Genomic DNA, 19,513 nt, shown 5'->3' with positions numbered 1-19,513 from the left:
TGAGGTTCCAGTACTTGTGTGCTAGGCCGTTGAGATTTTTTTGGTGATGGAGATGTGGCTGTTACTATTCTTGTTCTAAGATGCTTTGTAATTACAGTTACCTCTGTTTCAGCTGGAATTTCTTCTTCTGGGCTTTCCAAAGCAGAACTGGTCACATTTTTAACTAGTGTCCTTTCATTTACAGTGTTCTTCATTGCTGACACCTCTCCCTTTGGTTGTCTATCGTCATCTTCCACTGAATGCTCTGCAATGCAAGTTGCGATCTGTTCATCCTCCTCTTGGACACTGATGTTCTTAGAAGGTAATGTAATTTCAATACCTGTAGTCTGATTATTTTCTCTATTTTCAACTTCTTTTACATGTTCATTATCTTGAGTCTGCTTCAACTCCTGGTTAATTAGTTTGTCCTGTTGGATGACCATATTCAATGCCACTTCATTTGTGGCCTCCACATTTTTTGTATGCATATCACCTTTGGTAGAATTACTGTGTGTTAAAGCTGTTTTGTTTTCATCAACATTTGCTTCACTGTGTGCATCCAGGTGTTTGGTATCTTTGGAAAGATGTGTTTTTTGTACACATATAGATTTTTTTGGAGTTCTTGGACTCCTGTTCGTGACGTCTGGAGTATCTTCTTCAGTTGTGCTTTTCTGGACAGTGCTTCTCTGGGAAAACGTTGAATGCTTTCTGTCTTTTTTCTGTTTTTTATATGAATCTGACTTGTTAGTCACTGTCATGGCAACAAAATCCTGTTTTGGTTCAGTGTCCATCTGTGTGTTGTTTTCACCCAGTTCCACTGTTTCTTGTGTTGTTGTTTCTGTTATGGGCTCTTGTTCTTTCAGCTCTGAAAATGCAATTTCTTCTGTGGCAGTTTCAGACCTGGTTAGCAATTCCAGTGACTGTGTTATTTTTGAAGTCTCATTTGTATCTTTTTGTTTGGAAAGAATCTTGCTGCAATCAAGAAGAACAACAGCAGCTTTTGGCAGCTTTGCAATGGAGGTGGACTCATTTTCTCTGTTATCATCCAGTGCAGTTTTGGTTAATGCTTCATCCCTCTGCTTGCCATCATGCATTTCAGCTTGTACAACTTTATTATAATCATGAGCAACTTTGGAAGATCTTATCGTCTCATTTAGTGTTTCTTGAACAGTGCTGTTCCCCGAAGCCGATTTGAGAGTAACAAAAAGCTCAGTTGTTTTTTTATTGCTGGAAATATCAGTTGTGTCCATAGCCTCAGTCATTTCTACATTTTTATTTTCCTTTGCGGTTGTAATGCTTAATGACTTGATTTTTTCAAATTCAGACTGAATCGATTGTTGAGATTCTTTTTGGCGACTTGTATCTCTGGTATGTTTATGGTATATGTTTTGTTGCTTTTTAGTTGGAGACATTTGTTTGATGGTGGTTTTAGATGCTTTTGTAGAACTTGTCAAGACTCTTTTTGCCAATTCACCCTCTGGAGGTTGATCATGGACTCTTTTTGAACGTCTTGCAAGGGTTTGGTGAGTTGATCTTTGCCTGCCACTAGACTTCCCTGTTGATTCTTTTACAAGTTCCTTCTCTTGCACACCCTCTGTCTTTTCTTTTTCAGTAAGTGTTGATTCTACATCTCTGTCTCCATCCTCAACTTGCACCATTTTTGTGGCTTGGTCCTCCTCGTACCTTTCACCAGGCTCAGCAGCCGGCTGTTCTGCTGCTTCCATGTTTTCTTCAGATGTAACAATCACTGACTCCATCTCCTCTGCCACTGCATCATCTGCTGATACCATTTCTTCCACTGGTTTATTCTCAGGCTCTTTAACATGCTTTACAGCAGAGTGTTTTGCTATTGTTTCCTCAGTTTCTCCTTCAGTATTTTTAACATCTTTAGTAAGGTTCATTTCTACAGCTGATGTTTTCTCACCATTAGGGGTTGATTTTCTAGCATGGGTTCCAGTGTAGATTTCCAGATCTTCTTTTGCTCTAACATTTACTGACTCTGATTCTATCTCATCTGCCACTGCACCCCCCATCTCTGCTGATATTATTTTTGTTGCTTCTGCAGAATGTTGTGCTACTTTCTGTTTAACTTTCTTTTTAACAGATCTCACATTTTTACCCTCAAGAGCATTCAAAAATTTTGTTTCATCACTTTTATTAGTTGCCTTGTCAACTTTTTCTGGGGTCCTTTTGACTTGCTTTGCATTCTGATTATTTGCATCCCCAGTGTTTTTCTCTTGTAAACAATCTTTCACAGCTTCATTATTTTGCTCACCTTCAGGTTCCACTGTTGTTTGTTTAGTTTCTTTTTGTAGCTTTATACTTCTGAGTACTATTTGTGTAGGCTTACCCTCTGGAGTTTGATCCTGTAGTCTTTTTGAATGCCTTACCGGGGTTAGGTAGTTTGATTTTCTTCTGTTACTACGTCTTCGTGTTGAGTGTAAAATCTCTGCTGTGTCCAAGTCTTCGCTTTCAACCAGTTCACTCACTGCATTTGATTTATCATCTGCTTCATCAAGTTCTTTTTTATCTGGTGCAACATCTTGATCTGTGCTGGTAGTTTCAATCGTGTCTGTTTGGTCTTCATCATTCCGTGACTGTATTATTTCTCCAGTGGTCTTTGTAGCTGACTGTGTGGTAGGTTTTACCACAGAGGTCAATTCTTTTTGTTCTTTAAAATCAAGCTGAGTAATCTCTGAAATGTCATCCAGTATGACATCTGCATCCTAAAAAAGATAAATAGTAATTCATTTACAAAAAATTACTATTTATCACAAAATATGCTCAAAAAAGTTCAGCCATAGGATACCAAAGCACTGTTATATCATGACATAGCTGTAAGTAAATAAGTTTACTTTATAAGTTGAGTGGTGATAAGGAAAATATATTCATGTACGTAAGTTCATACATGCCTCTTGAACTGGTACAATTACTTTGTGGGAATGTTCCTCAAGCTCCTGCATTGGCTCATCTTCTAATGACTGAATGCCTGGTTCACTGTCCTCCACTCTGTATCACACATGTAATGATTTGAGAAATTTTAAAAATGTCATAGGACAATTAATTCCAACCTTTTAATTGTATAAATATAAATACTGAAATATGAAACCTTATTATTTTCTCAGTTGCCTCTTCTATGGTGTCTTTCATTTTTTTGTGTTTCAAATTGCTGCATTTGGCACATAATGTTCCCAGTGTTTCATTCTTCTCTGTAATTAATTTGTTAAAGAGTGTAAGTAAAATGTTACTGCATAAAATTCTAGCATATAAAAACTGTGGCACTTTTGAAATGTTTACTCACCTTTTCTTATCCTTTTCTGGACAACTTCCTCCTGAAAGATAAGAATAAATTAAACATCAAGGCTTTTTTTGGTAAATGAAAATTGCATAAATTAATAACTATAAAGAAAATAACTAATTACATACCACGGTCTCAGTGTACTCAGTTTTATCTTTTACTTGTGCAATTTCTTCTTCCACTGGGACATCAGTATCTTCTGTATTGCTCGTGATTTGCTCGTGGTGATTACCTGTAAAGAAAATGTGATTTTAACAAAATAATTACCAATTTAGTATATATTACCTTATATATATACCTTACGTTATATACCTTAACTCAAGCCCATTCTTACCTGTGAGCTCCATGGTCTGTAGCTTTTTCGCAATTTGAGTTCTCTGGAAAGGGCCTCCTGCACCCTTTACTTCCCACAGCAGATCTGTATCTGCCGGATATGTGCTGAAATACGTTTTACAAACTGAAACATGAAAATTAGAATGTGATCTAAACACATTTTTAGACCGTGTTTATCTATTAAAATATCTCAAATTAAAAGAAAAAATTGTGAATCTTTGAAATGACCTTTATTTAATGTCATTTTGATTATCATCTAAGTCAGAATATTTGTCAAATATATGATGTTTAAACTAATAGCATAAACAATTATACTTTTTAAGTCAATAGAAGACACATTTATTTACAGTCCAGTCTGGAAAAAGTGTGCTAAATCTGGACTATAAGCTCTCTCAGTCTCTTAGACCCGATCAATTACTACTCCTCCCACCGTTTCCAATGAAAATTTAAAAGTGCGTATATAAATTTGATTATACTTGCTAGTAAGTGTGTCTCTAGTTGATCACAAAGTGAATTGCTAAAGAAAATAAAAGCCAAGGAGCAAGCCAAACAAAAGACCTGCAGAAACACACCACAGATTTCGCAAATGACCACCTGAATGTCGCACAACACATCTGGGAAAATGTTCATTGTATAAAACCTTTTTTGCAAACGTTTAACACAATGTTATATTTGAAGAGAAAAGGCACTAAACACCAGCACCACAACCTCATTCTTACTATGAAGTATGACTGAGGGGGCATCATTGTTTAGCATTGCTTTACTACCTCAGGGCTTTAACAGTTTAGCATATAATAATTGAGGGAACAACAAATCTAAAAGTTTATTCAGAAAATTAATTTTTTGTTTTTTATAGTGGTGGTCAGTCAACTAAAGCTAAATAGAAGTTAAATTATGCAATAATGCCCCAGCACACAAGTTACTTAACAACAAAATTTTAGTCTGTTTATTTAAAAAATAATAATTTTGAGTAACAAATGACGTTGTTATGGTTATTTCAAAAGGTTCACAAATGTTTGCTATTTAACTGGTTTATCACAATACCATTATACATTGATGTTGACAGTGGATACTTTAACCCCATGTAATTCTTCCTGAAGCTGTCAGTAAAATCTTTCAACATTTGTAGACCATGTCCTTTGCCACGGTGACTCTTCCTGACGAATATGGTCTCCATGACAGGAAGATGATAACAGTGGTTTAAAAGGTTAATACACGAGCTCCCTATTAAAAATAACCAGGAGAGCATTTACAATAAACACATTTTTAACAAAATGTTGTACTAAAAGTTATTTAAAAAGATTATTAATACCCTCAGTTTTGACTGAGTAAAAGCCAATGGCCTCGCCGTCTTTCCAGAGGATTTTGGCAATTTCATCTTCTCCATGGCAGAGAAAGGGAACGTCATCTTTAGCCATCTCCTTTGTTCTGTAGATAATTCTGTTGAGAACATATAAAACAATTCTCTCCCAGAGGGTTCTGACCTAAGGGTTATAAAACAGAATAATGTTAAACTTTACCTCTCTTTGAATTGTTTTACAGTGTATATAGAATTGAAGATCCAGTAAATAAATGACATGTGCATTTCTTACCTCAACTAAACCAGTGCGTGAAAGATCTTCTGTCCTGAGAATATCCTCGGCTGACCACCACTGACCATTAAGGTAGAGTCCAATAGCTAACAGCAGCAAATGAGTTACAATACATTAGTAATATTGAATTCATTTAAAGAAAGTTATTATGTTATATAAGCATTCATGTTACCTTTGTAAGTATCTTCTGGTGAAAACACTGCAAGCACCTTTTGTTTAATATCAACTCCATAAAGAGGGACAAAGCCCATATTACAAATTCCAAAGTTTATCTATAGGACATAATTGAAAATAGCAAAGTAATTTGTCAGTAAGTGAATAACTCAACCTTACCTTACCAGGGACTGGTGACTAATATAATAACTATATTATATTTCAGTAATATAACATCTATGTTATATTTTAATAACAATATCTATGTTATATTTCTAGTTGAGTTGAACTCTTAAGTCAATTAAAACACAAAAGTTAAAAAAATAAAGAAACTGCAGGCAATTCTTACTGTCTTGGATTCAGGTAAGCTAAGGAACTCATGCTTTTTTGGATTTTTGGAGAGCAGTTCAGACATGTAGTCTCTCGCTGACTGCTCCAGGGATTCTGGATCAGCAGTGGTTAATATGTCCACTGGAAAATTCATCCTGGGGAAGAAATATGGTTATTATTATTATACAGAGGCACTTGAAAACTGATGTCATTATATAAAATTGAGTTCAACCTACACAGCTTAAACTTTCAAAATGAAAATAAACTAATTTTACTCATTTAGTTTTTACTTAATAATTTAAAATACTTTCAAATGAAACAACAAATGCTTTGTCATGAGAAATGAAAGTTAATCTTATTTGCATATAACCTTTGATACAGTAATCCAAATTCGATCTAGCTAACCAGACTGCAAGTTTTAAGTGTGAACAAAAAGATCTGAGAACGCAAGATACACAAAACAATAAAATGTAGGCACGGCCAAAATCAGAACACTAGTTGGAACTAGTTTTCATACATAAGAAAACAAGAAAGCATATGAATAAAGCCTGTAAAAAGCGGCACCATATGATTTTCAGCCTTTAGGGCATTCTACTTGCATAACCACATTTTTAAGCCACACCAGTACTGATGCAAACAGAAACAGGTTTTTCACTCTTTAGAAGACAGTACTGCGTCAATGTACAAAATATATTTCTTACTTGAACTTTACTTACACAGTTTATCAGCACTGGTTACATTTTATAAATCTGTTCAAAAACCAAACAAATGTCCATATTTAGTGATTCACTATTTGGCTATTATTCAGCCTGGGTTATTATGTTTTTAATTTTGTTCTTTTAAGTCTTTGTGTTTTTAGGAGTAACTGGTGGCCTTGTTTATAATAAAAATAATCAATACATATGATCAGAATAACTCTGATCCTGCATTTTTGGCCGGCATCAACACTATACTGATTGTGACTATACGTTATTGTGCACCAGAGGCAGGGGTGTTATTAGACCCAATTTACTGAGGCATGTGCCATAGTAAACGGTTGCTGTGCACCAGTTAAATAACAGAGGGAAAAATTCATTAAGAAAGTCAAAAAGATGTCAGTTTAATCCTGGACTGCCGGACAGAACTACAAGACAAAAAACACAAATTTCTTATAAGCACTACATTTCCTATAATGTCTCAGCATTTTTCCAAAGGTTTCACGGGTACAACACTCAGTCAGAGCCAGGTTCTCTCAGTTTTTGCATGGCATAATAATCATACGTAAATATTTAAAAGGTCAGCCATGCAGAACACAAGTTAATTAGAAAGCTATGTCTTTTAACTAGCCACTTAAATCAACAATTGTCATATAAAATAAAAAAATGGGACAGGTTTAATTAAATGTTCCAAAGAACAAATTCAGCCAAACCATGGTCAGACACATGGTGTAGTGTGTATGTATGTGTATATATATAAACATTCTTATTTGCATTGGTAACGGGTTAATTTACATGTATTCACATAAACAAATAAGACTAGAGGTATTATGGTTGTGCCTCCATTCTTTACCATATCTCCACTGATGTATTTGCATGTTTCAGACTAATTAGTGGTTTATGATGTAACATACTCTTAGAGTAGAGCAGAGTAACAATAGAGGACAACATGACAATATCACCAGTTAAAAACATCTTGAGTGAGCTGTGAAAAAGCTTGCATACTTTTTCTAAACTTGCAAAAGTAATATGCAAGTGCTAAAGCTGGGAGGAAATATTGTATGTTTAGGTTTGTGCTTGAGGTGTTAAACGAGAAAGAGTGAATGCACACAGCAATAATGAGGCAGCAATAATGACTTAAGAGGGTGTGTGTTGTCTTGTGTGCCAATGACATAGGAAATTATGAATAGAACATCATCATAAAACGAGTCTTAAAACAACTACAGCTTGAAGAAACTGAGAAATTTGATATTTAAGAAAAATCAAATGTATGCACAAAGCAAAACGTGGCAAAATTGTTTAGTTTAAATGTCTGTCGAGCTATACATTTTTACTAACTTGACTGATTGTTCTGACTGATCCTGGATGTTTGATTGGAGTCTTTGTCTTTGCATGTGTGGATAAAAATATTAATCCCAGTTTTTACAAGAAAAGTGTGAGTTACAAGTGTGATTAGTATCATGTATCATTTGTTGAGTTACATGTGTGATTAGTATCATGTATCATTTGTTGAGTTACATGTGTGATTAGTGTCATGTATCATTTGTTGAGTTACAAGTGTGATTAGTATCATGTATCATTTGTTGAGTTACATGTGTGATTAGTATCATGTATCATTTGTTGAGTTACATGTGTGATTAGTATCATGTATCATTTGTTGAGTTATATGTTATTAGTATCATGTATCATTTGTTGAGTTATATGTTATTAGTAGCATGTATCATTTGTTGAGTTACAAGTGTGATTAGTATCATGTATCATTTGTTGAGTTACATGTGTGATTAGTATCATGTATCATTTGTTGAGTTACATGTGTGATTAGTATCATGTATCATTTGTTGAGTTATATGTTATTAGTATCATGTATCATTTGTTGAGTTATATGTTATTAGTATCATGTATCATTTGTTGAGTTACATGTGTGATTAGTGTCATGTATCATTTGTTGAGTTACATGTGTGATTAGTATCATGTATCATTTGTTGAGTTACATGTGTGATTAGTGTCATGTATCATTTGTTGAGTTACAAGTGTGATTAGTATCATGTATCATTTGAGTTACATGTGTGATTAGTGTCATGTATCATTTGTTGAGTTACAAGTGTGATTAGTATCATGTATCATTTGTTGAGTTACATGTGTGATTAGTATCATGTATCATTTGTTGAGTTACATGTGTGATTAGTATCATGTATCATTTGTTGAGTTATATGTTATTAGTATCATGTATCATTTGTTGAGTTATATGTTATTAGTATCATGTATCATTTGTTGAGTTACATGTGTGATTAGTGTCATGTATCATTTGTTGAGTTACATGTGTGATTAGTGTCATGTATCATTTGTTGAGTTACATGTGTGATTAGTATCATGTATCATTTGTTGAGTTACATGTGTGATTAGTATCATGTATCATTTGATGAGTTATATGTTATTAGCAGCATGTATCATTTGTTGAGTTACATGTGTGATTAGTGTCATGTATCATTTGTTGAGTTACATGTGTGATTAGTGTCATGTATCATTTGTTGAGTTACATGTGTGATTAGTATCATGTATCATTTGTTGAGTTACATGTGGGATTAGTATCATGTATCATTTGATGAGTTATATGTTATTAGCAGCATGTATCATTTGTTGAGTTACATGTGTGATTAGTATCATGTATCATTTGTTGAGTTACATGTGTGATTAGTATCATGTATCATTTGTTGAGTTATATGTGTGATTAGTATCATGCATCATTTGTTGAGTTATATGTGTGATTAGTATCATGTATCATTTGTTGAGTTACATGTGTTATTAGTATCATGTATCATTTGTTGAGTTACATGTGTGATTAGTATCATGTATCATTTGTTGAGTTACATGTGTGATTAGTATCATGTATCATTTGTTGAGTTATATGTGTGATTAGTATCATGTATCATTTGTTGAGTTATATGTTATTAGTAGCATGTATCATTTGTTGAGTTACATGTGTGATTAGTATCATGTATCATTTGTTGAGTTACATGTGTGATTAGTATCATGTATCATTTGTTGAGTTATATGTTATTAGTATCATGTATCATTTGTTGAGTTACATGTGTGATTAGTATCATGTATCATTTGTTGAGTTATATGTTATTAGTATCATGTATCATTTGTTGAGTTACATGTGTGATTAGTATCATGTATCATTTGTTGAGTTATATGTTATTAGTATCATGTATCATTTGTTGAGTTATATGTTATTAGTAGCATGTATCATTTGTTGAGTTACATGTGTGATTAGTATCATGTATCATTTGTTGAGTTACATGTGTTATTAGTATCATGTATCATTTGTTGAGTTACATGTGTTATTAGTATCATGTATCATTTGTTGAGTTATATGTTATTAGTAGCATGTATCATTTGTTGAGTTACATGTGTGATTAGTATCATGTATCATTTGTTGAGTTACATGTGTTATTAGTATCATGTATCATTTGTTGAGTTACATGTGTGATTAGTATCATGTATCATTTGTTGAGTTATATGTTATTAGTATCATGTATCATTTGTTGAGTTATATGTTATTAGTATCATGTATCATTTGTTGAGTTATATGTTATTAGTAGCATGTATCATTTGTTGAGTTACATGTGTGATTAGTATCATGTATCATTTGTTGAGTTATGTTATTAGTATCATGTATCATTTGTTGAGTTACATGTGTGATTAGTATCATGTATCATTTGTTGAGTTATATGTTATTAGTATCATGTATCATTTGTTGAGTTATATGTTATTAGTAGCATGTATCATTTGTTGAGTTACATGTGTGATTAGTATCATGTATCATTTGTTGAGTTACATGTGTTATTAGTATCATGTATCATTTGTTGAGTTACATGTGTTATTAGTATCATGTATCATTTGTTGAGTTATATGTTATTAGTAGCATGTATCATTTGTTGAGTTACATGTGTGATTAGTATCATGTATCATTTGTTGAGTTACATGTGTTATTAGTATCATGTATCATTTGTTGAGTTACATGTGTGATTAGTATCATGTATCATTTGTTGAGTTATATGTTATTAGTATCATGTATCATTTGTTGAGTTATATGTTATTAGTATCATGTATCATTTGTTGAGTTATATGTTATTAGTAGCATGTATCATTTGTTGAGTTACATGTGTGATTAGTATCATGTATCATTTGTTGAGTTATATGTTATTAGTATCATGTATCATTTGTTGAGTTATATGTTATTAGTAGCATGTATCATTTGTTGAGTTACATGTGTGATTAGTATCATGTATCATTTGTTGAGTTACATGTGTGATTAGTATCATGTATCATTTGTTGAGTTACATGTGTGATTAGTATCATGTATCATTTGTTGAGTTATATGTTATTAGTATCATGTATCATTTGTTGAGTTATATGTTATTAGTAGCATGTATCATTTGTTGAGTTACATGTGTGATTAGTATCATGTATCATTTGTTGAGTTACATGTGTGATTAGTAGCATGTATCATTTGTTGAGTTATATGTTATTAGTATCATGTATCATTTGTTGAGTTATATGTTATTAGTAGCATGTATCATTTGTTGAGTTACATGTGTGATTAGTATCATGTATCATTTGTTGAGTTATATGTTATTAGTAGCATGTATCATTTGTTGAGTTATATGTTATTAGTAGCATGTGTTATTTATGTTTACTCTCACACGCCCATGTGGTGTCTACATAACTAACACCCCAGTTTCGCAGAAGAATCAGTGTATAAACACACCACAAAGCTATAAAGTCTGTTTGCACATACTTATGTAACTCGTTGAAAAAGTGATACAACATTCCATACAAAGCATTACAGTGTATTATAAATTAATGACGTTTAGTTTACCAAACAAAAACTCGACGGTGTACCAGTCATTTTAGGTAAAATTATTACTTAAAATCATTTTGTTTGTTTAAATAGCAAAAAACGACATACTAAAAGCATGAACTAATCAAAGCATTCAGGATAACACGTACCTGTTCGATCTGTTTCGAGTTAAGAAAACAATTCTTGTATTGTTTATTTAAACTTGGCAGCGCTCAGTCGTTGCATTACACGGTGAAATATCGCAGGTAAACTAACGTTGGAAGCGACGTGTTTACACGCCCCCCTAACTAAAGCCAGGCGCGCGCACACACTCACGCGCTAACACAAACACGCGCGCACACAGCTGGAGCCGGGGGCGCGCACACAATCGCCTTACATAATCAACATCCATTTATAGATTTATAACTAATAAATCTAAAAAAAAATGTCACGTGTCCTTTCTAGCGCGACAGATGTGAAGTCACATGATCAGTCATATAAACACTGAGCAGTAAGTAAAGAGCATTTATTATCTTTCAGAATGCTATTAAAACACGAAAGTTTATACAGACTGAAAATTGCTCGCTCTCTCTCTCTCTCTGTTTCTGTGTGTGTGTGTGTGTGTGTGTGTGTGTGTGTGTGTGTGTGTGTGTGTGTGTGTGTGATAGACTGGCGACCTGTCCAGGGTGTTTTCTGCCTGTCTTTCGCGCAATGAATTAGACCCACCTCGACCCTGACCAGGATAAAGCGTTGGTAAAACAATGAATGAATACAAACATTAAACAGCCATAAATGTAGAGATGAACGTGATTTTCTATTGGAACTAAGAAGACACAAAGTTGCAACTTAAATAAAAACATTTAGAATGTAAATAAATAATATATAATATCTACTACTTTGTGTAAAAATAAATAAAAGACATTAACAATTTAAGTTTTATAAAGACATCGAAAATGTTCTTGTTGTCCACACGGTGGAGCTATTGTTGTATCTACACTGCTACATAATTCCACATGTGAGACTGACAGCCATACCTCTAACAATCGATTTGCATTTAAGAAGCACTTATTGGTATTACCTAAATGGCCTAGAGTCGAAAGTCTGATTCATGATCATTAAATATTTAATTACATTTTTTTTCTACAAAGTTATACTGTCTTACATTCAACATACAGTAATTGCTAATTAAACTTTTCAACACACCTATTCATAAATACCAGTTCATTGCAGGGCATTATCATGAAAGTTCCTGCATTTCCAAAACTGCCCCAGGACAGGTCATCTGGAAGGTCACCTGTGTTTTGGGGACTTACCCCCTTTTTAGTTGTCTTTGTTATTGAACATTTGTCACACTGAATGATTTTAAATATTAAAAGAAAACATAAAATTACCTAAAGGGAATTGTAAAATACATTAAATATAAAATTCTGTAAAATAAATGGGATACAGGACAAAGATCTTAAACAGTGAGGGAAGTTTGTTCTTCAGCAACACAAAGACCAAATGTACAATGCCAAAGCACTATTTGCTAAGACTGAAATATAGAAAATGTATGTTTTTAAGTGACAAATCCTGATCAAAACCCCATCACACATCTGTGTCATGGCGTCAAAAGTACTGTAAACTACCACAACTCAAAAACATTAAAAGAAACAAATAAAAGAATCGTAAGAAGAATAATGAGACAAAATTGCTTAATCATGGATGTAATGTCTACAGTTGGTAGCTCAACCAAGTTTTAAACAAAAGGGGTAAATACTTATAAACTGTTAATAGTTCACTTTTAACAAGTACAGTTATACGCTTTTGGTTTTAAATGTGAAAATCTGATATTAAACAATGAAGTCCTCAGTCAAATGTATACAAATTCTAGGCTGTGTCATGTAAAAGAGTCGAGTGGAGTCGAAAACTTTTTAAGGCACTGAATCTGCAGCACCAAATTAAAAACAAGAGGGCTTCTATGTAGCAATATCTTTGCTTAAGCCACCAGTTCTCTGTGGGAGGGCAGTAAGCCACACAATCATGTTTGAGCCAGTTCATCTGTCCATATCACTCTCATCGGTTGACCTGCCGGTTACCGCACAGAGTGAGAATGACAAGAAGACATAGAACAGGACAATGTTTTAAATAATTAATTGAAACCTTGCCCATCTGCATTCTTTTATTAATGAGCCCCTTAAACAATATTCCTTAAACACCCCTCCACTTTGACAATGTAAAGGAAGGCTTAATAAAAAAGGAGAATATGATACATGCCATAAACAATTGCAGCCTTGTGCAGCCTGGACTGATACCCAGTATTGTGTTACGAAAAGTGTGACTATATACCGATAAGCCATAACATTAAAATCACCTGCTCCCTTGTGCTGCCTCTGACCTGTGGTATCTGGCACCAAGACGTTAGCAGCAGATCATTTCAAGTCCTGTAAGTTGCACTATGGGGCCTCCATGGATTGTCCAGCACATCCCACACATGCTTGATTGAATTGAGACATACTTATGTTCCTTAAACCATGTCTGAATGTGGTTAGCATGGACACTTTGACCATTGTGAGACTCAACCAGCTCCAATGTTCTGTGTATTCTGACAGCTTTTTATCATAGCCAGCAGTAGCTTTTACAGCAGTATGTGATTCAGGGGTTTTTCTGTGGGATCAGACCTGATGAGCTAGACTCTTCTCCCCACACGCAGTAATGAGCATTGGGTGTTTATCTACCTCATCCACAAATGATCACAGATCACAGAAAAGGTTATGGGAAAATGGATTTGTGATTATTAAGCTAATTTTCTTACTAAAATAGTAAATAAATCTAACCTTTAAATAAGGTAAACCTATTCTCAAACAGCAAACAAACATCAAACAAAAAAAGAAAATCATTAGCACTTGAAGTCTGTGATGAACAAAAAGTAATCAGTGAATGTTACCATTAATACTAATTAATAAGTGCACTTGAGTGTTTAGAGAACTCCATGAGAGTCACCCATGACCTCATGGTTGATATTTTAAATAGGTTGGGGGGAGTAACCATTAAATCAATAATTTAAGCACTTAGGGTGAGATGCTGCTTAAACCTTTGACTAAAAATGTAGTTTCATGTACATTAATCAAATCAAAAGAAGGATGGTTATACAGTAAACAAAATAAAAGAACAACTGATTCCTGATGTTAAATACGGTAGACAATTGGTGGTGTTTTGAGGCCATTTCTCATCTGAAGAAACACTGGGAACCTTGTTGGGATACAGTTAGGAGGCTTCATTTAGTACCAGAAGATTTTACATGAAATGACAGACTCTAAATGGACGAACAGTGTAAGTAAACACAAGCCTGTATTTTGTGGTATATACAGCCCATAAATATTTAGGATAGGACAGAATTCCAATCCATCCATTTCCCCATCCATTCCCTTCCTTTGACAGAGCCGACCAGCGGATAGTCATGGGCTAGTGTAATTTACCGCTGCACCACCCAAACACCTTATTTTAAATTTAATGGCATTAATCATTTACTTTCAAATGTAGTTTTAGGGACTGCCTTCTCTTGGCCAGAGTTGTGTTGGATTCAGAGACTGTTCTGGAAACACTAATTATAGAAAAGGACTCAAGACTTAATTACACCTAGGAGAAAATCAGGTTAGAATGATGGCTCTAGTGGTCAAAAGGTGCACTACCAGGGACCCATCCTCCTTGGATGGCTTGGAGGATATTTATACAACCCTTAATGCAAACTGACAGAGAAAAAGCACAGATACGCAGAAGTACACACTGAAAAATAGGAAGGAAACATCAACAACCACAAACAGTCAATAATGTAAAGGTGCTTCCTTTGATAAGCTATTTCAGTGCTCAAAATAGAAATGAACTTTTGTTCTTTCTTCTCCCAGCTAGAGAAAAGACAAGAATACAAGGGGGAAAAAAGGCTGAGGCCATTGCTACAACCACTAACAAATAAACCTAAAACTATAAACAAATAGCCTCTTTTTTAAAGAAAGCTGGAAATACTGGGCCATTAATACTAATACAATCTATAGAAATATTATTGCAATAAAAATTCAAGTGCATACAAACATGGCATGGAGGAAATCAGAAGGTAGCACTTAATCCTCAACATGGAATGACCATCCTTAACAATGCTACTGAAGCAAAATGGTAGTGAATATTTCAAAGTGTAGTTAAATCACTTTCTAATACTAATGCCAGCAAAAGTGTAAATAACTGTCCACAAACTTTCTCTCATTTATTGTATTATGATGCCGGTCTTGACTACAGTTTTCTACTTTGGTTGAAAAACATACCTGTTGATTAGAAGATACTTTTGCCCATTTGTGCCTTACATTTGAGTTAATGATGGTGCCTATTTTGAACTCATGAAGCTCATTCGGTCAAAATAGAGCAATCTATAAAATCTATAGCAAAAAAAAAAAAAAAAAAAAAATAGAAAAACAAAAACCAATGAAAAAATACTGGTATCTGTTACATTCTATAATTCCTATGCAGAATCTGAAAAAAAAAAAAAAAAAAGGCACCAAATCTAAAAATTTTACTTGGCTTAACTTTTAGTAACAGCAAACAGTATCTAATTATTCACAGCCCTGTTGGTTTTTGTGTTTATATATTGAAAGCACTTGGCTTGGCTGGCCTCTGACTACTCTTTTTATGCCAGCTGAGTGGAGGGTGAGGGTGCTTCTCTCACTAGGACTGAGTCCTAAGCACTGCAGGAATGGCGATATTATATAAAGACTCTTTGTTTCAGAAAAGCTCGTGTGCTCAGACCCAGTCTGTGAACACTGCTGACTGAAGGTTTGTCTCGCTGTAGCCATGGCGCTTGCTCGACTGTCACAGACCCATAGGCCTCCATCATCAGGCACACAAAGACCATGATTATAACCTGATTACTCCTAGAATGACAGCAGCAGAGACCACAGCGCACACAGACCACGCAGCACTAAGGTCACCTTTCTGATTTTTTCTTAGTTGGTGGCTTGTTTTTTAACAACATGCTAGTTTTGTGAAAAGGATTGCTCTAGTGAAATCTGTTAAAATGTTGGAGTTTGATCAAAGCCTTGTTGTTCAGAGGCTGTTGTGCTGACTGAAAGAGCAAGAAAGTCATTTAGTGTAAATTACATTTCACACCACATTCAGAAAGAGGACACAGCTGCATGCAATTGTGGTAACAGTGCAACATTCTAAAATAGGACATGGAAAAATTACACAGGGGTGACGCCTTAGTTGTAGAAACTGAGCCAAATCTGACGGTACACTACTTAAAAACCAAACTCTACATGCAGCTTTGTGCCTTAATCTGTTTGCTTTTATAATTCAATATGAATTAAAACATCTAGTAATGAATTAAATGTAAAAAGTGCATTAAGGTGCAAAATGCTCTATTGATGCATTTTCTCTTTATCTCCCAATCTAGTCATATCCAATTACCCTTATATGTCACTCCTCACCGCTGCAGACCCCTACCCTGACCGAGGAAGTCCGTACATAACACACGCCCCTCTGACACTTGTAGCAGCCATCTGCTTCTTTTCACCTGCCTAACGCAGGTTCACACAGAGAGCAGTATTGCGTATGGAGAGTCACGCACTGATCTTCATTATTGTCCGACTCTGTGCAAAAACCTTGAACCAGCCCGCACAGGCCATAATTGAAGCAGTATTGAGGAAACCCTAAGACATAGCCAATCATGTCTGTTTAGGCACCCAGCCGACTGATAGTACAGCTGACATTCAAACTCGAGAGCTTGAGATCTCAGTGGTGGTGAGGTAGACCTAGACTGCTGAGCTCACCAATGATCTTGTGCTAAAATGAAAGTGAATCACTGAAGTCATGGTTTAAAATGACGTACACTTTGGCTCCAGTATATGAGCTGTACAGTGAAACAGATTTTCCATGTTTAAACCACTGCTGCTCTCAAGTGTAACAGAACACATTAATCATGCACTGATCTTATGTCTTAAGTATTCTGTTGGAATAAGTCTGTTTGGGTTACTTCAGCACTTCCTGAGCCTACTATTCACCAAAAACAATCCTTAGATAAAAAGATGTCCATTTCCTACCATTACCACTATAATATTACAGTAACACAGCCCATACATTGATACATACATACATACATTTAAAAAACACTTTACTAGGTACTTCAATACATTGACTTTTGTTGACTACTTAAAGTTACACTTACCATAAAGATTAGCTTTTTGGGCAACTGTATCTCTTGCTTTTTGTCAAACCCTGTACACTTTGTACTTTTCACCAATCAAAAGGGAGCACCAATAAATATTTATTATACTGCAGGTTAGCAAATATGATCTATGTTCTGGGTTAATCTTTATATCTGTAAAAGAAGAGTGCATTTTACCTCTGTTTAGATCTTTCAGTTTTGAACATATTTACATGGCATGCTTTAGACTAAAAACATTATGTCAACCATATGTGGTGGCACAGTGGCTAAGTGGATAGCACAAGAAGGTATGTTCTTCCTGTGTCTGCGTGGGTTTCCTCCGGGTGCTTCGGTTTCCTCCCACAGTCCAAAGACATGCAAGTGAGGTGAATTAAAGATACAAAATTGTCCATGACTGTGATCAATATAACCTTGTGAATTGATTAATCTTGTGTATCGAGTAACTACCGTGTGTCCGAGTGTAAAACATGACAAACAAAAAATCAACCATATGTTACGAATAAAACCAAATCATAAGCCATTGTTCTTTCTTGTTTAGCTTTTGAATCCGAAGATCCAGTTACCACCAATAGACCCAGAAAAATTCCAGTTAAATAATTTTGTCAATGTTCACTGTGTGTTTCACACGTTAAATAAAAGCAGACTTGTAGGATTAATCTACTGCTGAGCAACACCCAACTCTAGTCCCAGTTTTTACATTTAAGTTACAATTAACGATAACCAAACTGATCCAGATGAATTAAAGTAATGTGAATTTGATACATGAAAATAGATGACTAAATACATGTCTGATAGATGATTACTGAATTACAGTACAGCACTGTATATCAGAATGTTCTTCAAAATAGTTTATATAAAACAATTACAAATTACCAGCCACATTTATCAGGGCACTAGATAAATCTGTACCTAATGGTACCTGTGGGTTGACAATAAAGCAAAAATGTTACACACTGGCTAAACTGTCCATCTTTATTTGTGTACATCCTGATAGGTAAAGTCTCGTAAAACTGCAGGTGTAAATGCAAACAACATTTAAACAGATTTTGGTAGGTCTAAGACCCAATTTACTCCTGATGCCACATTTGACAATCAAAAACTGTCCAAGTCTTTACAAAAGGTAACATGGCTGCTAGTCCATTTGGTGAAAAAACAGGAACAACACAAGGTTCCGCAGCAGGAATGTTTTCATATCACATGCTGTACAGCAGTTGTTTTTGAGTCTGGCTAAAGTGAAAACAGAATTGTTTAAATGCATATAGTTAAGATGCATTATCTACCATGTAACCAAAACAAATCTCAAGCCTTCAGAATTGGTTTGAGCAATCGGATAATTTACTCTAGTTTTTAGATGGGCAAAAGTGTCAATGCGGTAAAAACATTTGCAGTTCATTTTAATTCACATTGCACCCACTTTTACCGATTCATGTGAACTTTTGTAAAACTTCCTTTGTTTCCTCATAATAACAGTGATCATATTACATGTGACTGATTAAGAAAGCTATTGCTTCATGTATTACAGTTTTAAGCTCTTCATTAGACTGTTCATGAGTCTTTCAGTCATGCAGTCTTTCAGTCTAACAGATCACCAATAAAGTTTATAAACTTGGGAACTCAACAATGCACCGTACATTTTCGTCTCTAATGACCTCCCACAGGACCAGATCGGGTATCAGTAGCAGAGTTCAACTGTCACTTTTAATTTATATCAGTCAACTGGTACATCACTGAAATCAATCCTCTTGCTGCCCATGGGTTGATGCACCATATGGCCTAGTTACAAAATATCTCCTGGGACAGACATCTTCAGGCCTGTATTGTAAATTAAACAAAGTAAATGATGAACATTAAGTTACAGTGTTTACATGTTTTGTTTTGTTTTTTTACTGTGTGAACAGCTTCTTAAACACATTTAAATGCAATTCATAATTAATATTTAATTTGTAAAGACCAATATGTTAGTACAGGGATACTCAATTATTTCAGAACTCTCATGTACACAGTAAAAGAGTTTTTGGCTGAACCGAGTGCCTATTCCAATAATTTAAAAACCTGTATCCATAAATTCTGATGACATACAGCACAATCACCGAAAAA

This window comes from Trichomycterus rosablanca, chromosome 21 (genome assembly GCF_030014385.1).
Source record: "Trichomycterus rosablanca isolate fTriRos1 chromosome 21, fTriRos1.hap1, whole genome shotgun sequence".
Lineage (NCBI taxonomy): Eukaryota > Metazoa > Chordata > Actinopteri > Siluriformes > Trichomycteridae > Trichomycterus > Trichomycterus rosablanca.
The sequence above is the reverse complement of the archived record's forward strand: the minus strand, read 5'-3'. Positions refer to the sequence as shown.